The sequence below is a fragment of the Carcharhinus amblyrhynchos genome, chromosome 5, assembly GCF_965287045.1.
Source record: "Carcharhinus amblyrhynchos chromosome 5, sCarAmb.v2.hapA, whole genome shotgun sequence".
NCBI lineage: Eukaryota > Metazoa > Chordata > Chondrichthyes > Carcharhiniformes > Carcharhinidae > Carcharhinus > Carcharhinus amblyrhynchos.
Window position 1 is genome coordinate 1,260,319 of NC_137328.1, and position 18,835 is coordinate 1,279,153.

Consider the following 18,835-nt stretch of genomic DNA (forward strand, 5'->3'; position numbering starts at 1 on the left):
ACTTGATATCATTCCTCTTGCGCTCATATTCAAAATATACAAAACAGATAGTAAGAAAGTCGTATAAAAATACTCCAAAAGACATTAGCAATTATTAAAGATGTTGCTACAGGAGTTCTTATCCTAATTGTGTCGCCTCAGATGTTTGAAAGATCGACATACAAGGGTTAATGAAGTAAAACTTACAAACAATGTCGCGTTTGTTGAAGCAGTAATAAACTGAGGAAATATTTCTGTAAAGGTATGGTCTCCTTTTTGAATGTGAACATACCCTTTTGAATAGTGTGGGGATTGTGTTATATTGAGAGGTACAATCCGAGGACAGAGTTGTGGAATTCTGTTATTATTTAGGAAGAGCTGAACCGTGCGTGTTGTGTTTGAGGTGCTGTCAGCCAAATAACTGTTTTTGAGAAGGTATCACGGTCTCAGCTGTTGACTGAAACACTGAAGTTCCATTTAGCTGCTAACTGTCCTACAGAATAAATTTCTGTTTGGGTGTCGGTGAAAGTTTGCCGCGTTGGACACTTTCCGATGTTTCGGCTTTTCCTCCGGGTGGTGGGCAGAATGAGTGCCCACCATGCTGAGCGTGTCATGTTGCCGATTTTGGTTGGACTTTCCATCGGGAGATTTCAGGCCTTCGATCCGACAGGGCAGAGTGGGCAGAGACTGAGGACTGAGTTCCTCCGGGCTTTGGCTGCATGCTTCTGAGTAGCTGGTTTGGGAGGGGCATTGGCTGTTGGTCCAAAAACACACTGCCCCTCCTCTCTCAACATGAGGAGGAACCTAAAAGATCAGCAAAAAGTAGGTTTCAAATTGATGGAAGGGGGAAAAAAACCCCACAAAACACGTGAAACTTCTCAAAGTATTCCGGGTGTTCAGAACTAAATACTCAGAGATGCAGGCTTTCTGCACTCCAGTCAATACTGGCATTTGTGAACACTCTCTACACGAGCGAGATAGATTTCCTCTGATTAGACTGAACCCACAACCTACTCTGATCTTAACATTCAGTTCCACCATTCCTCGACCTTTGCTGATGTTTTAAGCGGGGAGTGTGAGGGAGATGGGAAAATATGCTAATCTATTCGACGTTTGGGAGAAGTAGTACAGTCCTGTTTGTGCAGGGGTTTGTGCGCAGCTGGCTGCAGTTTTCGTGATCTTTTGCAGTCCGCAGTGAATGGGATTGCACCTGGATCAGCTGCTTTAAAGAGAAGCCGTCTTTTAATCAACACTTTTTTTTTGGTTTAATTTTGCTGCAGAGTAATTGCTTCAGTTCAGTTTTGTGTTTGGCCAAATGACAGAGAAGGTCAGACCCCTCTGTGACTCACAAATGACACAATTTGGGAATTTCATAACAATTGTCTTTCAGGAATTCTGTAGCGCTTAGTTTTTTTTTACAAGAAATTTGCTCTAGAATGTAGAGGTGAAATCTGAGATTGCCTTTATCTGGATGGTGATAAATGAGTATATCAGAGAACACATATTTGAAACATGTGTTCTGAATTCTGTGAAGTGCAGCAAACTGTGACGAAAGTCGGACGAAATCTGACCGTGCTGTGAGATGGTGGAAGAGAGATGTTGTTTATGTTCAGTCTGTTTTTTCACCTTCCTCCTTGACTCAGATTCATTTCCCAAAGATATCATTGTGAGCACTTTGTTGGATCGAGGAAAAATAATCAACTGCCTGTCAAAAAAAAAATAAAAACAATGGAAGTTCTCTGAGAATGAACTGCGCTTTAAAAAAATTAATTTCAGGAAGCTTTGTTCTGTTGTAGAGCCAAGGAAATAGTCATTTGAAATGATCCCTCCCTCAGGGTCGTGTTGCAATGAAATGGAAAAAGACACTGAAGTACTGTTGGCTCTGGTAGAAGCAAAGTGTATTGAGTTGTCATAGTGTTTGTGCCGTGCCACTAGTATCTGAGGCTGATGAAGAGGAGGAGATGTCACAGAGTTTCCGAGGATGGGAGCAATGTGCAGAGGCCAGAGTTTCTCAAATGGTTAAGTCCACGAACAAAGTGTGTCTATGTGTGTGTGCATGTCAATGTGGGCACATGTGTGTCAGTGCAAGCATGCTTTTGTATGTCCGTGCAAGTGTGTATGTGTCCATGCATAAGCATGTGTGTCAGTGCGAGCATGTGTGTATGTGTCAGTGCAAGCAGGTGTGTGTGTGTGTGTGTGTCAGTGTGAGCATGTGTGTGTGTATGTGTCAGTGCGAGCATGTGTGTGTGTCAGTGTGAACGTGTGTGCGTGCGTGTCAGTGTGTGCAAGAGAAAGTATTGAGTATGTTATCTTATTGGACATGGTGTAATATTTTCTACTCCTACTGATGTCACCTAACTGTAATATATCAGCACAGTCTGTACAGACTCTGTTTAATTTGATTATGAAGTGGCTTTCTGGTGGATTTCAGCAACGCTGTGTCTGGGGTAAACATCAGTGTCTGTACCACAACTCCGTTCCCCACTGGAAGTCAGGCAATGGCATGCGATGAAATAGTTTGGGTCTGTGACCTCCAAGTCCATGTGTGCCACGCTGCGGGTTTCCCTGCTGTGATGGGATTGAACTTTTGGGATAACAGATGGCTGGATTTGGGAGCACAATCTCCGGGCAAATGATTGTTTGTAACTTAATTTGAATCTCGAGAGCACTGCTCTTTCCTGGGTATTGCTTTGTGTAATGTATACATCAGGGCCTCAGCTCCATTTGTGAAATCTGCACCTATTTAAATGCCAATATGAATAATAGGAACAAGATTTGTCAGTCCTGCAATGTGATGTGCACCAGTAATAAAAAACAAAACAGCACAGCACAGGAACAGACCCTTCAGTGCACCGAGCCTGCACCGATCACAGTGTCCTATCTAGATCAATCGCCTGTATTCCCTCAATTCCCCATCTGTTCATGTGTCTATCCAGATGAATCTTAAATGTCGCCAACGTATCTGCCTCAACCACCTTACTGGACAGTGCATTCCAGGCCCCGCCACCCTCTGTGTAATAAAAAAAACTTCCCCCCCCATACATCTCCACTGAACCTTTTCACCCCCTCTTGCCTTGAACTTGTGCCCCCTTGTAATTGTCATTTCTGCCCTGGGAAAATACTTCCACTGTTCACTTTATCTATAGTAAAAAGTCTGACAACACCAGCTAAAACCTGGTGTTGTCAGACTTTTTACTGTGTTTACCCCAGTCCAACGCCGGCACATTGACATCATCACTTTATCTATGCCCCTCATAACCTTATAAGCTTCTATCCTATACACGCTTGCACTGACACACAAATGCATGCTCTCACTGACACACATGTGCCCATGTTGACATGCACACACACACAGACACACTTTATTCGTGGACTTAACCATTTGAGAAACTCTTTGGTCTCTGCATACTGGTCCCATCCTTGGAAACTCTGTGACGTCTCCTCCTCTTCATCAGCCTCAGATACTAGTGGCACGGCACAAACACTATGACAACTCAGTATAATAAGGTCACCCCTCAGCCTCCGTCTTTCCAGGGAGAATAATCCCAATTTATTCAATCTCTCCTTGTAGCTACTATTCTCCATACCAGGCAACATCCTGGTAAACATTTTCTGTACTCCCTCCAAAGCCTCCACATCCTTCTGGTAGTGTGGTGGATAATGTATCAGTGCGGCTGATAATTACTATATTGTAACGTGATGTGCCAGATACTGGGGGATTTGTTTTTTAATCCAGTGTATATTATGAAGTTATTCCTGATCGGTAGTAAATTATTTAGATTTTGCACATTCAATTCCTGTTTTCCTGTTTTCCTGCTTTTTTTTTGCCTGAAGCTATGTCTCATTTTGGTCTTCATTCTGAGTCAGGAGGATGAGAGTTCCAAATCCTGCTCCAGGACTTGAGAAAATAATACAGGCGTGCAGTCCCAGTGCAATACTGAGGGAGTGCTGTTCTGTCAGAGTGTCAGTGCTGAGGGAGTGCTGCACTGTCAGAGGGTCAGTGCTGAGGGAGTGCTGCACTGTCAGAGGGTCAGTGCTGAGGGAGTGCTGCACTGTCAGAGGGTCAGTGCTGAGGGAGTGCTGCACTGTCTGAGAGTCAGTGCTGAGGGAGTGCCGCACTGTCTGAGAGACAGTGCTGAGGGAGTGTGCACTGTCAGAGGGCCAGTACTAAGGGAGTGCCGCACTGTCAGAGAGACAGTGCTGAGGGAGTGCCGCACTGTCAGAGAGACAGTGCTGAGGGAGTGCCGCACTGTCAGAGAGACAGTGCTGAGGGAGTGCCGCACTGTCAGAGAGACAGTGCTGAGGGAGTGCCGCACTGTCAGAAGGTCAGTACTGAGGGAGTGCCAGGGTTTGGATAGTGTAACTCAGGAGAACTGAAGAATGAGAGAGTACCAAATTTGACAAGGTGTGAGTGCAGTAAGGTGAACTTTGGAAGTTGCTGCAGTGGGAATCTTTCTGCTAAAGTTTTTTTCTCAAAGGATAATTTAGACCAACAGTCAGGTTCTGGCTTGGAACTCGAAAGCTGCAAACTCAATCAAGAAGCCTAATTGGCTCCTTGAACTGGCTGGCAATAACTGTTATCTTTCAATCAACTGAAAGTGAGTCGGTGTTAATCACCGGAGCAGAAAACTGAGTGAGCAATTGTGACTTGTGTGTGTGACTCACCGGCAATCGAGGAAAGTAGATGGGTTTTTGCTCCGTGTGTGGGCACAGAGTGCCACAGTTCCCAGGTGCCCCAAGCCCCGAGTGTCCCGAGTGCTACCTTGGGAATTTAGTGCAGAGGGGGAATGAAGTGCTGCCTTTTATATTTCTTTTGGTGTGTAGAAGCTCGTGAATGATTAAGGCTTTAATTTGGTCAACAGGTAGATGATGGGTGAGCTTTTAAGATTTTAACTCCCTGAAGAGTAGTTTAAACTAGTACTGAGAAGATGTAATTACTGAATTAAATTTGTAGCTTAACTCGTAAAATTACTTACTAGAGACAACAAAAGAGCAGGAGGAAGCCATTCAGTCTATCGAGTCTACTCCATGTTTAATCAGATCATGGCTTATCATCAACCTCACTGTCATTCCCCCTCGCTATCTCCCTATCCCTTGATGTTATTAGTCTCTAGAAATCTATCAATCTCTGTCCTGAATATGCTCAAAAACTGGCTTTCCACAGCTCTCTGGAGTCGAGATTTCCAAGTTCATGGAGAATTACAGAATATTTCACCTCCTGAGTGAAGAAATTCTTCCTCATCTCAGCCTTAAATGGCCTGTTCTCATTCTGATATTATGTTCCCTGCTTCTCGACTCACCAGCCAAGGGATACATCCCATCTACACCCACCCTGTCATGCCCAGTAAGAATTGTGTAAGTTTCAATGAACCTCTCATTCTTCAAAAGACTGGAGTATACATCATCCCAGGGATTGTGTACAGTGATATTTCTAAATCTAAATCTTCATTAAACACAATAAAGATGGTGGGTAGATGATGTGTTGCAGCTGTAGTATGTGGATTCTTATTGAATTGTGACGTTCAGAGGAGGTTTGACAGGACAGATTGTGGAAGGATGCTTTTCCTCACGGGGGAACCTAGAGCTAGGGGACACAGATTAAAAATAAAGGGTTTTCCACTTAGCACAGAGGTATGGATCTCATGTCTTAGAGAGTTGTTATCTTTGGAATTCTCTTCCCCAGTGATGAGTGGAAGCTGGGCCATTGAATATATTCTAGGGTGAGTTGGACAGATTTTATATCGCGTCAAAGGAACTGGCCAAAAAGTGGATGAAGTTGTAGTCAGATTCACCCCAGTCTTCTCCGATGGTGGAGCTGACTCCTGCTCTTCTTCCTTCAGAATGATTTCCAATGGCAGGAGGGTTGGTACAATCGCCAGATTTGCAGATTCCACTAAAATAGATGGGATGGTAAGTTGTGACGAGGAAATAAGAAATTGGCGAATGGACATGGAAAGGTGAGGTGAATAGGCCAAAATTTGACAGTTGGAATTTAACTTGGATAAATGTGAGGGAATCCAATTTTGTTGATGGAATAAAAAAGGCAGCTTATTATCTAAATGGAGAGAAAGTTCAAAATGCTTTGGTGCAGAGGAATCTGGGTGTCCTTATGCATGAATCGTGGAAAGTTTCTATGTAGGTACAGTAGGTAATAAGGAAAGCGAATGGAATTTATTGAGAATGGAGTAGAGATTAAAAGTAAGGTATTGCTGGTGTAGCTGTACAGAGCATTAGTGAGAGCACATCTGAAATACTGTGCACATCACCAGAGGCGAGATGAGAATTTTTTTTAACACTGAATTGTTGTGATGTAGGATGTGCTGCCTGATAGGGCGGTGGAAATAGATTTCAAAAGGTAATTGGATAAATACTTGGAAGGGGAGACCTTTTGCAATACTGCAGAGGAGTGACTGACACTCATTGAGCAAATGTTCCCTTTCTGTGCTGTATCTTTCTACAGTCAGAATCAAATCCGAGCACTCCACCCCTGCCAAATGATCATTTGGACAATTTATTTTGGATTCAGAAATCATAATGTAGAAAGGAGCATGTCACAGGAAATGATACAGTCAAAGTCAGCATTGTGATTACCACTGGAGTAACTGATGTCGGCTGTTTCACCAGGGAAAAACTGAAACTTTTTAGTCAGAAGTTGTTGCTCTGTAACATCATCATTCAGAAGTGTATATTCACTTCCTGCCTGTGACGATGGCTAACTATAACAAATGATCACATCGAGGCCCAGTTAGTTCTTCACCACAGTGACCCAATTTGTGTGTCTCTGAGGCATATATTTTGTTTTAGTGTTTTTCAGAAATGTGGGCCAAAGTTGCACTGTATTTTTGGTGGGTTTTCTGGCAGACTGTGTATTGGAAGTTTCCTGAGGAGTGACAGGCCTGCACATTAGAACTTGACCTTTTCCAAATGTCATACAGCAATTTGGCAGTCAGAGAACAAATAATAGGAAAGCTCTCATTTTCTTGTGTCTGCGAGGTGCACACTGTGTGGACACAAACTGTAATAACATACTATTTGTTATGTGTCCTGCTTAAGAGAGAAAAAAATAGATCCTGCCTCATCTTCTCCAAGTTACTTTTGACTTTTTTAGTTTCTATCCTGTTTCTACGATATACTTTCCTTTATTGAGGGCGATGATTGTGGGAGGATAGTCATGGGCAGTTCTGAAGAACCTGTTCATAAGATGCAATAATCAGTAAACGTGTTTAAAAAAAAAACACAAACTGTGTCCAATCTAAACGAAAATCAGCAGTAACCCAGCAAGAGAGGGTTCGCCAAGTGAGATGATGCAAGCAGACCAATAACTCAATCGCTCTTTACTAATGTTGAGCTGGTCCAAATAAATAACTAATTGAAGCAGTTTGCCTTTTGGAATGATAACGAGAGACAGCCTGTGCCAGAGTAGAGATCTCACAGAGGTCCAGTTAAGAGGTATATAATGTATGTTTTAGCTGCAGTTATTCATAGCAAAACAGTGGCAGAGATTGCTTTTTATTCATTCTCAGGATGTGGACATCGCTGGTTTCACCGGCATTTACTGCCAATCCCTAATTGCTGTTGAGAAGGTGGTGGTGAGCTGCCTTCTTCAACCACTTGGCACAAACCTTGTCTGTTAGAAATTCCTGTTTAAGCAAATGTACGTTGAAGTATACCTGTTTCTGCATCGTTAACAAGGGATTGGTGCAACGGTTTTGTTCTAAATACCTGCAGTCCATGTGATGTAGATGCACCCACAGTGCTGTCAGGGAGGGAGTGCCGGGGTTTTGATTCAGTGATAGTAAAGGTACAGCAATATCTTTCCAAGTCAGGATGGTGAGTGACTTGGAGGGGATTTTCCCGTGGTGTTGGTCCCATCTGTCTGCTGCTTTTGTCCGAATGGATATTAGAGGTTGCGGGTTTAGAAGGTGCTGTTGAAGGAACTTTGCTGAGTTGCTGCAGTGCATCTTGCAGAAGGTACACACATCTGCTGTGTGTCAGTGGTGGAGGGAGTAAATGTTTAAGGTGGTGTTTAGGGTGCCAATCAAGTGGGCTGGATGGTGTCAAGCTTCTTGAGTGTTGTTGGAGTTGCACTTATCCATGATGCTCTGTAGTACAGCATCCTGGATTCATGTTTGCACTCACAGAAATCTCAGGTATTCCTCCCTCAGTGGGAAGTGCTCTTGAATATACTCAGTGCTTGAACATCTGCAGGTCACAGATTCAGGATGTTTTCCAGAGAATTGAACACAAATTCTCAGTTGATATTCCAGTTCAGTACTGAGCGAGCACTGTGCTTTGGGAGTATCTATTAGGGTCCAGATCAGAATCCGAAATTTATAGTCAGAAGCCAGACTAGACCCCAACAATTTCTCTATTTTGACAAAAATGTGAGGAGAGGTTGCTTTATTCCAGGGATAATTCCACTGAGGAATTAGAAATCTTTTATAGCAATAAAAACTTCATTTAATGCAAGTCTAACTCTAACAAATAAAGTTGTTTAACTTTTTTAACAGTTCAGCAATAGTTAAAAAATGTAAGGAAACAATTTGTAACTTATCACTCTTTTGGTTCCAAATAAGCAGCATTCTCTTACAGACTTAAAATTCCACTTTAAATACAGTTAGCAACCAGAACGATATTTGCTATAATGAGTGCAGATAGTCTTGAAGCTGTCAGAGAGACTTGGTGGAGAGAGCAGCTTGCAGACCTCTGTCTTTAAATAAACCCCAGCCAGAGGGTTCCCGGACACGCGTCCTATGTTTGAACAGAGGGGAGTACAGTAGGATGAGAGAAGAATTGGCGAATGTGGACTGGGGGAGCACGTTGGAAGGTAGGCCTGCTGAGGAGCAGTGGAGGATCTTTAAGGAGATCTTTCTTGGTGCTCAGCAGAAATTTATTCCGATGGTCAAAAAGGACCGTAGGAGGAGAGGTAATAAGCCGTGGATAACGAAGGAGGTAAAGGAAAGTGTTAAATTAAAAGCGGAGGCGTTTAGAGTAGCTAAGAGTAGTGGGCGAGAAGAGGATTGGGAGAGGTTTAAATGTCAACAAAGATTGACAAAGAATTTGATAAAGAAGGGTAGGAGAAACTATGAAGCTGGGCTAGCGCTTAATATAAAAAAGGATAGCAAGAGTTTTTGTAAATATATAAAAAGGAAGAGGCTGGCTAGGGTGAACGTTGGACCCTTAGAGGATGAGAAGGGGGACTTAGTGGTAGGGGATGGGGAAATGGCTGAGGTCTTGAATAACTTTTTTGTTTCGGTCTTCACGGAGGAGGACGTGAATAATTTGCCGGGTGTTAGCGATGGAAAGGTGGTAGGACTGGAGGGTCTCAATGACATTACTGTTACTAGAGAGGTGGTGCTCGACAGACTGGAGGGGCTGATTGTGGACAAGTCCCCAGGACCGGATGGAATGCATCCGAGGGTTCTGAAAGAAATGGTGGAGGTGATAGTGGATGCCTTGGTGGTTATTTTCCAGACGTCGCTGGATTCCGGGGAAGTGCCGGAAGATTGGAAAACGGCTAATGTTACGCCGTTGTTTAAGAAGGGTGCCAGGCAAAAGGCGGGGAATTATAGGCCTGTTCGTTTAACGTCTGTTGTAGGTAAAATGTTAGAATCCGTCATCAAGGAGGAAATAGCGAGGCATCTTGAGGGGAATTGCTTGATAGAGCAGACGCAGCACGGTTTCGTTAAGGGGAAGTCGTGTCTGACAAATTTACTAGAGTTCTATGAGGATGTGTCTAGGGCGGTGGATAGAGGAGAGCCGGTGGATGTGGTCTGTCTTGATTTTCAGAAGGCGTTTGACAAGGTACCTCACAAGAGGTTATTGCAGAAGGTCAGGGGGCATGGAGTTGGGGGTAGGGTGTTAGCGTGGATAGAGGATTGGTTGTCAAATAGGAGGCAGAGAGTGGGGGTTAATGGGTGCTATTCGGATTGGTGGTTGGTGACTAGTGGAGTGCCCCAGGGGTCGGTGCTGGGGCCTCAGCTATTTACCATTTATATAGATGATCTGGAGGAGGGAACCGAGTGTATGGTGTCGAAATTTGCTGATGACACCAAGATTGGTGGAACGGCAAATTGCGCGGAGGGTGTGGAGAGTCTGCAGAAGGATCTAGATAGGCTGGGCGAATGGGCCAGGAACTGGCAAATGGAATTTAATGTTGGCAAGTGCGAGGTGGTCGGTAGGAATAATGGTAGGAAGGACTATTACTTACGTGGCGAAAAACTGCAGCAGGCGACGGTGCAGAGGGACCTCGGGGTCCTTGTGCATGAGTCGCAAAAACCCAGCTTGCAGGTACAGCAGGTGGTCAGGAAGGCGAATGGGATGCTGGCCTTCATAGCGAGGGGGATTGAATATAAAAGTAGGGAGGTCTTGCTGCGGCTGTATAGGGCATTGGTGAGGCCGCAGCTGGAGTACTGTATGCAGTTTTGGGCGCCGTACTTACGCAAGGATATTTTGGCCTTGGAGGGAGTGCAGAGGAGGTTTACTAGGCTGATGCCGGAGTTGAGGGGGTTGAGCTATGAGGAGAGGCTGAATAAACTAGGCTTGTACTCATTAGAGTTTAGAAGAATGAGGGGAGATCTCATTGAGACGTATAAGATGATGAATGGGATGGATAGGATAGAGGTGGAGAGGCTCTTCCCGCTCAGAAAGGACAGTAGGACTAGGGGGCACAGCCTCAAGATAAAGGGGGTGCGGTTTAGAACGGAGTTGAGGAGGAACTTCTTCACTCAAAGGGTGGTGAATCTCTGGAATTCTCTGCCCGTTGAGGTGGTGGAGGCTACCTCGCTAAATATTTTTAAGAAGCGGGTTGATGGGTTTTTGATAAGAGAGGGGATTAAGGGTTATGGGGAGAGGGCGGGAATGTGGAACTGAGCCACGACAGATCAGCCATGATCTTATTGAATGGCGGGGCAGGCTCGAAGGGCTAGATGGCCTACTCCTGCTCCTATTTCTTATGTTATGTCATCTTATGTTATGTTATGTTAAAATATTCCCCTTAACCATAATATAAATCAATTGCGCAAAATAACTAGGGAGCAGTGCATCATTGGAGCATGAATTGGCTTTTTGTGTGAGAATCTGCATGGCTGATGCAGTATAATGTCGATAAATGTCAGATTATCCACTTTGGTAGCAATACTATGAAGGTAGATTATTATTTGAATGGGTGATTATTATTTGAGAGAGATGGGTACTCAGCAAGACTTTGGTATCTTCTTGCATCAGTTGTTGAAATAAGTGCGCAGACAGTAAAGATGGTAAATGGTATGTTGGCCTTCATAGCGAGAGGATCTGAGTATAGGGGTAGGGATGTTTTCCTGCAATTGTATAGGGCATTGGTGAGGCCTCACCTGGAATATTGTGTGTACTTTTGGTGTCTTCATCTGAGGAAGGATGTTCCTGCTTAAAGAGGGGGTGCATTGAAGGTTTACCAGGCGGTTCCTGAGATGGCAGGTCTGTCTTAGGAAGAGAGACAAGATAGTTAAGATTATATTCACTGGAGTTTAGAAGAGTGAGAGAGGATTTCATCAAAACTTGTAAAATTCTAACTGGGTTAGACAGGATAGGTTCGGAAAGAGTGCCCCAAATGGTGGGGGGGAGCCCAAAAGCAGGGGTTGTAGTTTGAGGATAAGGGATAAACCTTCTAGAACTGAGGTGAGGGGAAATTTCTTCACCCAGAGGGTGGTGAATGTGTGGAATTCACTCCCACAGAAAGTAGTTGAGGCCAAAATGTTGTGTGATTTCAAGAAGAAATTAGATATAGGTCTTGGTGCTAAAGAAAGCAAGGGATATTGGGGGGGTGGAAGAGGGGATCAGGATGTTGAATTCGATGATCAGCCATGAATAATGGAGCTGGCTGAATGGCCTTCGTTTGCTTCTGTGTTTGCTGAGGGTGAGCTGCACCATTGGGGTGTCGGTACCAAGGGAGCACTGCACTGTCGTGGTCTTGCTGATCAAAGGGGCACTGCTCTGTTGGAGGGTTGGTACCGAGCGAGCGTGGCATTGTCAGAGGTGACACCTTTTGGATAAATTTCTAACTTCCACAACAGAGACTCCATTATTGTATTTCCTTTTGAAGAGAATAAAAATCCCACAGTCGCAGGCCAGAAGAAATGACACGTCTCGTTTCAGTGTGTCTGAGACACAATAAAAAATATACAGATCCCAGTCTTTCAGGGAAGATCAAGTTCCAGCGACACACTCCTTAAAGCTGTATGGGGAGACCAGACTAGACAGTCAATGACTAACTTGAAATATGTGGCAAGATGTGGGATAACAATCTTGTTTGCTGTGGTGACAATATTCAGCTTTATCTATTCATACAGTGCCGACCAACCACAGGCATGCTGTGTGTCGTACAACAAGGGATTAGAGCAACTTCATATACGACGCGCCCAAAAGCTTTGACAAGGATGTGGTTAATTGCTTCAGCAAATGAAGTGTTGTACTCTTCTCTGTTCTTTCTAATTCCAGTAATTGTTTTCATTTTAATCTGATGAGGGGCTCAGGCGTTTGACAGCGCTCCGAACGCAGCTAACATGTAACTTTATTCAAAAGGTGCCAGAAGTTATAGACTAATAGACAGCGAGTTGCTAATTACCACAGCAATGTTGCCTAAGTAGCTTTTCAGCTGTCAATGCTGAGAGTGTAGCATGGAGCTGTGCTAATTATCAGAAGAACAGGACAATATCGTGTTTTTGAAATAAATAAACTCATCCCATCCATTGACACTCCGAATAATCTGTTCTGGAATTGGACCAGATATACTCAGGAAGTCAAGGAGTCGCTTGCTGGAATTCATCAATGTGATTGTCCCTCTGCAGAATAACATTCCTGTTAAATAGACCGAGTTCTCACAGAAATCTGCCCTATCTGTGCATCGACCGGAAGAGAGGATGGACCGGCATTTGTATATTTCAGGGATGACAGTGGAATGCTGATGTCACAGGGGAAAGAATCCAAATGCGAAGGCTCTGGGGACCCAGGTTCAAATCCCGTTATGGTGACTGGCAGAGTTTAAGCTCAATTATTGATGATAATATTGGACAATTATGGTCATCTTAGTAATGGTGACCATGACACTATCATTGGTGACCCAGATTGATTGTTGTGCTGTCAATGTCCTGACGAGAAGGAAACCTGCCATCCTTACCTGGTTTGGCCTGTGTGTGACTTCCGACACACAGCTACATGGTTGACTCTTAACTATCCTTTACAATAGCTGAGCAATCCACTCAGTTCAAGGGCAATTAAGGATGGGCAGCACATGCTGGCCCTACTAGTGGCACCCCACCCCATGATAGAATAAATTAGAAAACAATGAGGACAATTAATGGCAGTTAAGGGTATGCTGCCATTCTAATTGTAACGGGTGATGACCTTCCCCACACTTTGACCTCTCCAGGTTTACCTTGGCCCCAGTTGTGCTCCGTCAGCCTGGCCCCAGTGAGATCTCGAACTTACCTGAATATCTAGGTCCATTGCTGAATGCCCCCTCCTTTGCCTAACTGCAGTACCAGCTTTAACCAGTGCTCGTGGTGGTGCTGCTGTTGCTCTCATCAGTCAGCAACTTCAGGAGGTGGGATTTTTGGCCTGAATTTGATTGGAAGATTCTACCCCAAAATAATATAAGGAGATTGCCTGAAAAATTAAAGGTGAGGGAGCGGGGTGAATGGAGGTGTGTTCACACCTTACACTGGGACCCAGATTTAACTGTCCTCTGCATATAATCCGGCTCCAAGTCTCTGCAGTGGGACCTCCTGGCAGAAATGGAAACGCTGCCCACTCAACCACATCTCTAAGATGCTGAGCAGAGGGCAAGGTGCAATTACATTTCTGAAATAAATCTACAATCTCTGCCTTGTGGCTTTAATAAAATGTCTGTTGCACCAGTTAGAATGGCCAATTTCACCTTGCGCTGTGCCCAATGTGCAGAGCAGAATCTTGTGAACAGTTTATTATGCAAAGAGCAACCCATTCAAGCTGTCTGCTTGGGTTTTCGTCACTGCCGTAGGGCAGAGTTGTGTCAGGGCCTAATCATTTGCCATGTCTATCTTTGGCACAATCCTTCATAAAGTCCAGCAAGATCTGACTTATTATTGTCACATTAGCGTATAGTGAAAAGTATTGTTTCTTGTGCACTGTACAGACAAAACATACCATTCATAGAGTACATAGGGGAGAAGGATTTGATTTATTATTGTCACATATATTAGTGTATAGTGAAAAGTTTCTTGTGCACTATACAAAGCATACGGTTTGTAGAGACGGAGAGGAGAGATGTCTGAAATCTAGAAGATAGGAGACAATGGTGGGACATCTCAAAAAGAATCGATTGATGCAAGTTATTGATGCAGTGGCAAATATTGCAATTCCTACAAAGCCTTCCAGTAATCATCTACATACTGTTGGATGATGCTGTTAAATGCTGACCATCTCTAAACCTGTTTAAAACCTGGTCCACTATAAATTGAAAGATTTAATTCCTCACACTCCCTCAGGATGTTCCCAAAGCTCCTTACAGCCCACAAAATGTAAGAATTGTGACAGCCAGTATATGCTCAAAGTCATCTAAAAATGAGCAGATGATGTTGTTTAAAGGATAACAGTTGGGGAAGGATGCCAAGGTGAACTCTTCCTGTTCTTCTTCAAAACAGGGCCTTGATATCATTTGGGTTCATCTGAGAGTTCAGCCTCAGTTTAGCATCTCATCCAAAACACAGCACCTCTGACAGTACAGCACTCGCTCAGCACTGCAACTCCAGCAATGTGTCCCTCCAGCAACTAGAGCAGAGAATTATAAAGATCAGCTGATGTTCTTTCTCTGAGAGAGGAGTGAGGCTTACCTGATAGAGGTCTTTAAAATTGTGGAAGAGTTCAATCAGCTGTTGGTCGAAATGTTTCCATTTGTCGGGGGAACAAAACTCAGGATGACGTTTATAAGCTGGTCACAAATAAATCCAACCGGGAATTTGAGAGAAGCTTCTTGTTTGGGGCCAGAGTCACTGGGCACGGTGAATAGTTTAGATATATTTAAGGGAAAGCTGGAAAGACACAGTGAGGAGAAAGGAATAGAACAAAATGATGGTGGAATCAGGTGGGCAAATGGCAATCACCAGTAGGGACGGGTTGGGCCAAATGGCCTGTTTCTGTGCTGCAGGCTCCATGTAACGGGATGTCTGTATGTGATGATTCAGAATTCAAGGATTTTTCACGAGTTTGCTGTTTTGGCCTTCTCTCTGCGTCACATGCCAACAGATATGGACCTGTTAGAAATTCAGACCGACAATGAGCGATATTCCGTGTTAAGGATTTAGCAAATTATGGGCAATGTTCAAAATGATGGTGCATGGGCTGGTACAGAATGAGGGCAATTAACATAGCATTGACCAGAATTCCTGTCTGTATTAAATGTCGTGAAACAGACCTGGGCTAAAAGCTGGGGGCTTGTTGGGAAAGGTGAATCATTCTCAATTAATGCAATAATTCCAATCTACGGAACTGCAGCAGAACCAATTGGAAATTGGTCATTTTTGCCATTCTTTAAATACTTCTTCCAGGGAACAAACAATTCCATGGGGCCATGTGAATTTCGGTGTTTGCACATCTTAGTAGAAAGAGGAAAATCAAAAGCTTGTAAAATATATAAGTGTAACCAACAAAGAGACTGAATTCACTGCAGCACTTCCACTTGACAGAGGTGTAAAGTGCTTTGAGAATGAATAAATCAATATAAAATATGAATTTATGACCTTGTATAACATCAAAGCAAACACATACTATAACCCCGCTTAGATATGTAATGATGTTTAAATATTAATCCCAATTAACACATTCCCTGGATAAATCCAATAGGGATTTCAGGAGAAAGTTATTTACCCTAAGAGTGGAAAGGACCTGGAACTTACTCACACAGGGAATGGTTGAGGTGAATTGTAAAGATATATTTAAAGAGGAACTGAATAAACATGAGAAGTTACAGTTCAGGAAAAAGATTGGAGAGAGTGCAGAAAGGAGTCACAAGAACGGTTCCAGGGGTGAGGAAGTTTCATTCTGAAGATAGATTGGAAAAGTTGGGACTGTTTTCCTTGGGGAATTGAGGAGAGGGGATTTGGCAGATACACTCAAAATCATAAGGGGTTGGGATAGAGTAGATAGGGAGAAACTGTTCCTATTCAGGAGCATGCATGAGGGGGCACAGGTTTAAAGTTCTTGATAAAAGAAGCAAAAGCAACACAAAAACATTTTTCACACAGCGAGTGGTTCGGGTCTGGAACGCACTGTCTGAGAGTGTGGTGAAGGCAGATTCAATCAGGGCTTTCAGGAGAGAACCCGATTGTTATTTGTAAAAGAAGAATGTGTTGGGTTGTGGGGAGAAGGCAGGAGAATGGGACTAAGTAAATTACTTACTCTGAGAGCCAGTGCAGACATGATGAGCTGAATGGCCTCCTGCAGTGTCACGATTCTGAGACAGGGTTAATTGAGGGGTGGGAGGAGATTCTTGTGCAGCATAAAACTGGCACAGACTTGTTGGGCTGACAGGCCTCTTAGTGAGTTACAAATTCTATAATATCTCATCCTGGTGCTTGTTTCCAGTTTAAACATTCGGTCAAATAAATACGCAAGCAAAGAGAAAGTATTTTTTGTTGATGTTGAGGAGCTTGAGGATTTTTATTTCACCTTGTTGTATCTTTGAGGTAACGCAAAGGTGTAAAATTGCTGAAAAGTTTCATCCTCAACATCTGATAGCTGAATGGATAGAGCAGCTGGATTAGTCGGGTTGCCAAGGAGCTGCTGTAGAAGATATTGCAGTTCTACCGGAGAAAATTTTATTTTAGGAAAATGGCCTTTTAAATTTGTTGAACAGAGTAAAATATCCACATCTGAGGCTTTCGCTCCTTTAGCCGACTGTCCAAGTGGCTATGGTGACTGAGCAGTTTAATATCACTTCAATAAAAGAACAAAATAATCTCACCTTTCTTTCTGGAGAAAGAGATGTAAAGGAACTTCACTTTGTAGCTGTGCTAATGAACTGTACAGAAGACTAGGCCTAACTTCAGAGGTGAACAGCTTTGCACTCTTACTGCAGTCTGAGCTAGAAAACTACAGTAAACCTCAAAACTTTTCTCAAGTCTTTGTTATAGTTGTCTGTATGGAACCTGTAAAAAAAAAGAACAAAAATTATGGGTGACTTTAATCTTCTTGTTGATGGGGTCAGGTGGGTAAGTTGTTGGAAGGTATTCTGAGAGACAAGATCTACAGGCATTTAGAGATGCAAAGACTAATTAGGGACAGTCAGCTTGGCTTTGTGAGTGGAAAATCATGTCTCACAAATTTGATTGAGTTTTTTGAAAGGGTAACCAAGAATGTAGATGAGGGCAGTGCAGTTGATGTTGTCTACACGGACTTTAGCAAGGCCTTTGACAAGGTATCATATGGTAGGTTGTTGCATAAGGTTAAATCTCAGATTCAGAATGAGGTAGCCAAATGGATAAAAAATTGGCTTGATGACAGAAGTCAGAGGGTGGTTGTAGAGGATTGTTTTTCAAACTGGAGGCCTGTGACCAGCAGTGTACCTCAGGGGTTGATGCTGGGTCCATTGTTATTTGTCATTTATATTAATGATTTGGATAAGAATATAGGAGATATCGTTAGTAAGTTTGCAGATGACACCAAGATTGGTGCGTAATGGACGTTGAAGAAGGTTATCTTGGATTGCAATGGGCCTGTGGGCTGACGAATAGTAGATGGAGTTTAATTTAGATAAATGTGAGGTGATGCATTTTGATCGCTTGAACCAGGGCGGGACTTACTCAGTTAATGGTAGGGCGTAGGGGAGAGTTACAGAGCAGAGATTTAGAGGTACATGTTCATAGCTCCTTGAAAGTGGAGTCACAGGTGGACAGAATGGTGAAGAAGGCATTCGGCATGCTTGGTTTCATCGGTCAGAACATTGAATACAGGAGTTTGGGACGTTTTGTTGAAGTTGTACAAGACATTGGTAAGGCCACACTTGGAATACTGTGTACAGTTCTGGTCACCCTATTATAGAAAGGATATTGTTAAACTAGAAAGAGTACAGAAAAGCAATACTAGGATGCTGCCAGGACTTGATGGTTTGAGTTTTAAGAAGAGGCTGGACAGAGTGGGACTTTTTTCTCTGGAGCGTAGGAGGCTATGAGGTAACTTTATAGAAGTCTAAAAGAGGGCATAGGTTTAAGGTGAAAGGGGAGAACTAGAAAAGTAGAGGGGCAATTTTTTTCATTTACATGGTGGTGAGTGTTTGGAACAAGGTGGTGGCACAATTTTGTCTTTTTAAAAGGGTTTAGACAGTTAACATGGATAAGATGGGTATAGAGAGATATGGGCCAAATGCGAGCAATTAGGGCTAGCTTAGTGGTTAAAAAATGGGGTGGCATGGACAAGTTGGGCTGAAGGGCCTGTTTCCATGCTGTAAACCTTTATAACTCGATGGGTCAATCAAGTTGGAAAGGATGGCTATGACAACTAATTTAAAGACTGCATTAGAGAGAGTTTGCGAGAGCAATATGTGATGGAACCAACCAAGGAACAGGCTATCTTGGACCTGGTAATGGGTAATGAGGCAGGTTTAATGATCTCTGAGTAAAAGCTTGCCTAGGAAATAGTGATCATAACATGATAGAAGTTAATGTTCAGTTTGAGAGTGAAAAACATCAATGGGAAGCAACTGTATTTAACTTAAAGGGAATTACAATATTGAATTAGACAGGCTCATAGGAGAAACTGTAAGCAAGCAGTGGTAGGCATTTAAGGAGACAATTCATGACTCTCAGCAAAAATATATCACAGTAAGGAGGCAAGATTCTAAGAGAGG

The 18,835-nt window shown here is 43.3% G+C and overlaps 1 protein-coding gene across 8 annotated transcripts in view; it reads left to right on the forward strand.

Moving 5' to 3' along the window:
- bnc2 (basonuclin zinc finger protein 2) overlaps window positions 1-18,835 on the forward strand; it is a 449,449-nt gene that overhangs the window by 249,006 nt on the left and 181,608 nt on the right. The window contains exon 1 of one of the 8 annotated variants that reach the window (XM_080188305.1): window positions 7,863-7,950. The exons of the other annotated variants lie outside the window; for them this stretch is intronic. The gene's annotated coding sequence lies outside the window, so the exon portion shown is untranslated. Of the gene's footprint in view, window positions 1-7,862; window positions 7,951-18,835 lie in introns of those variants that run through there. 8 annotated transcript variants of the gene reach the window in all.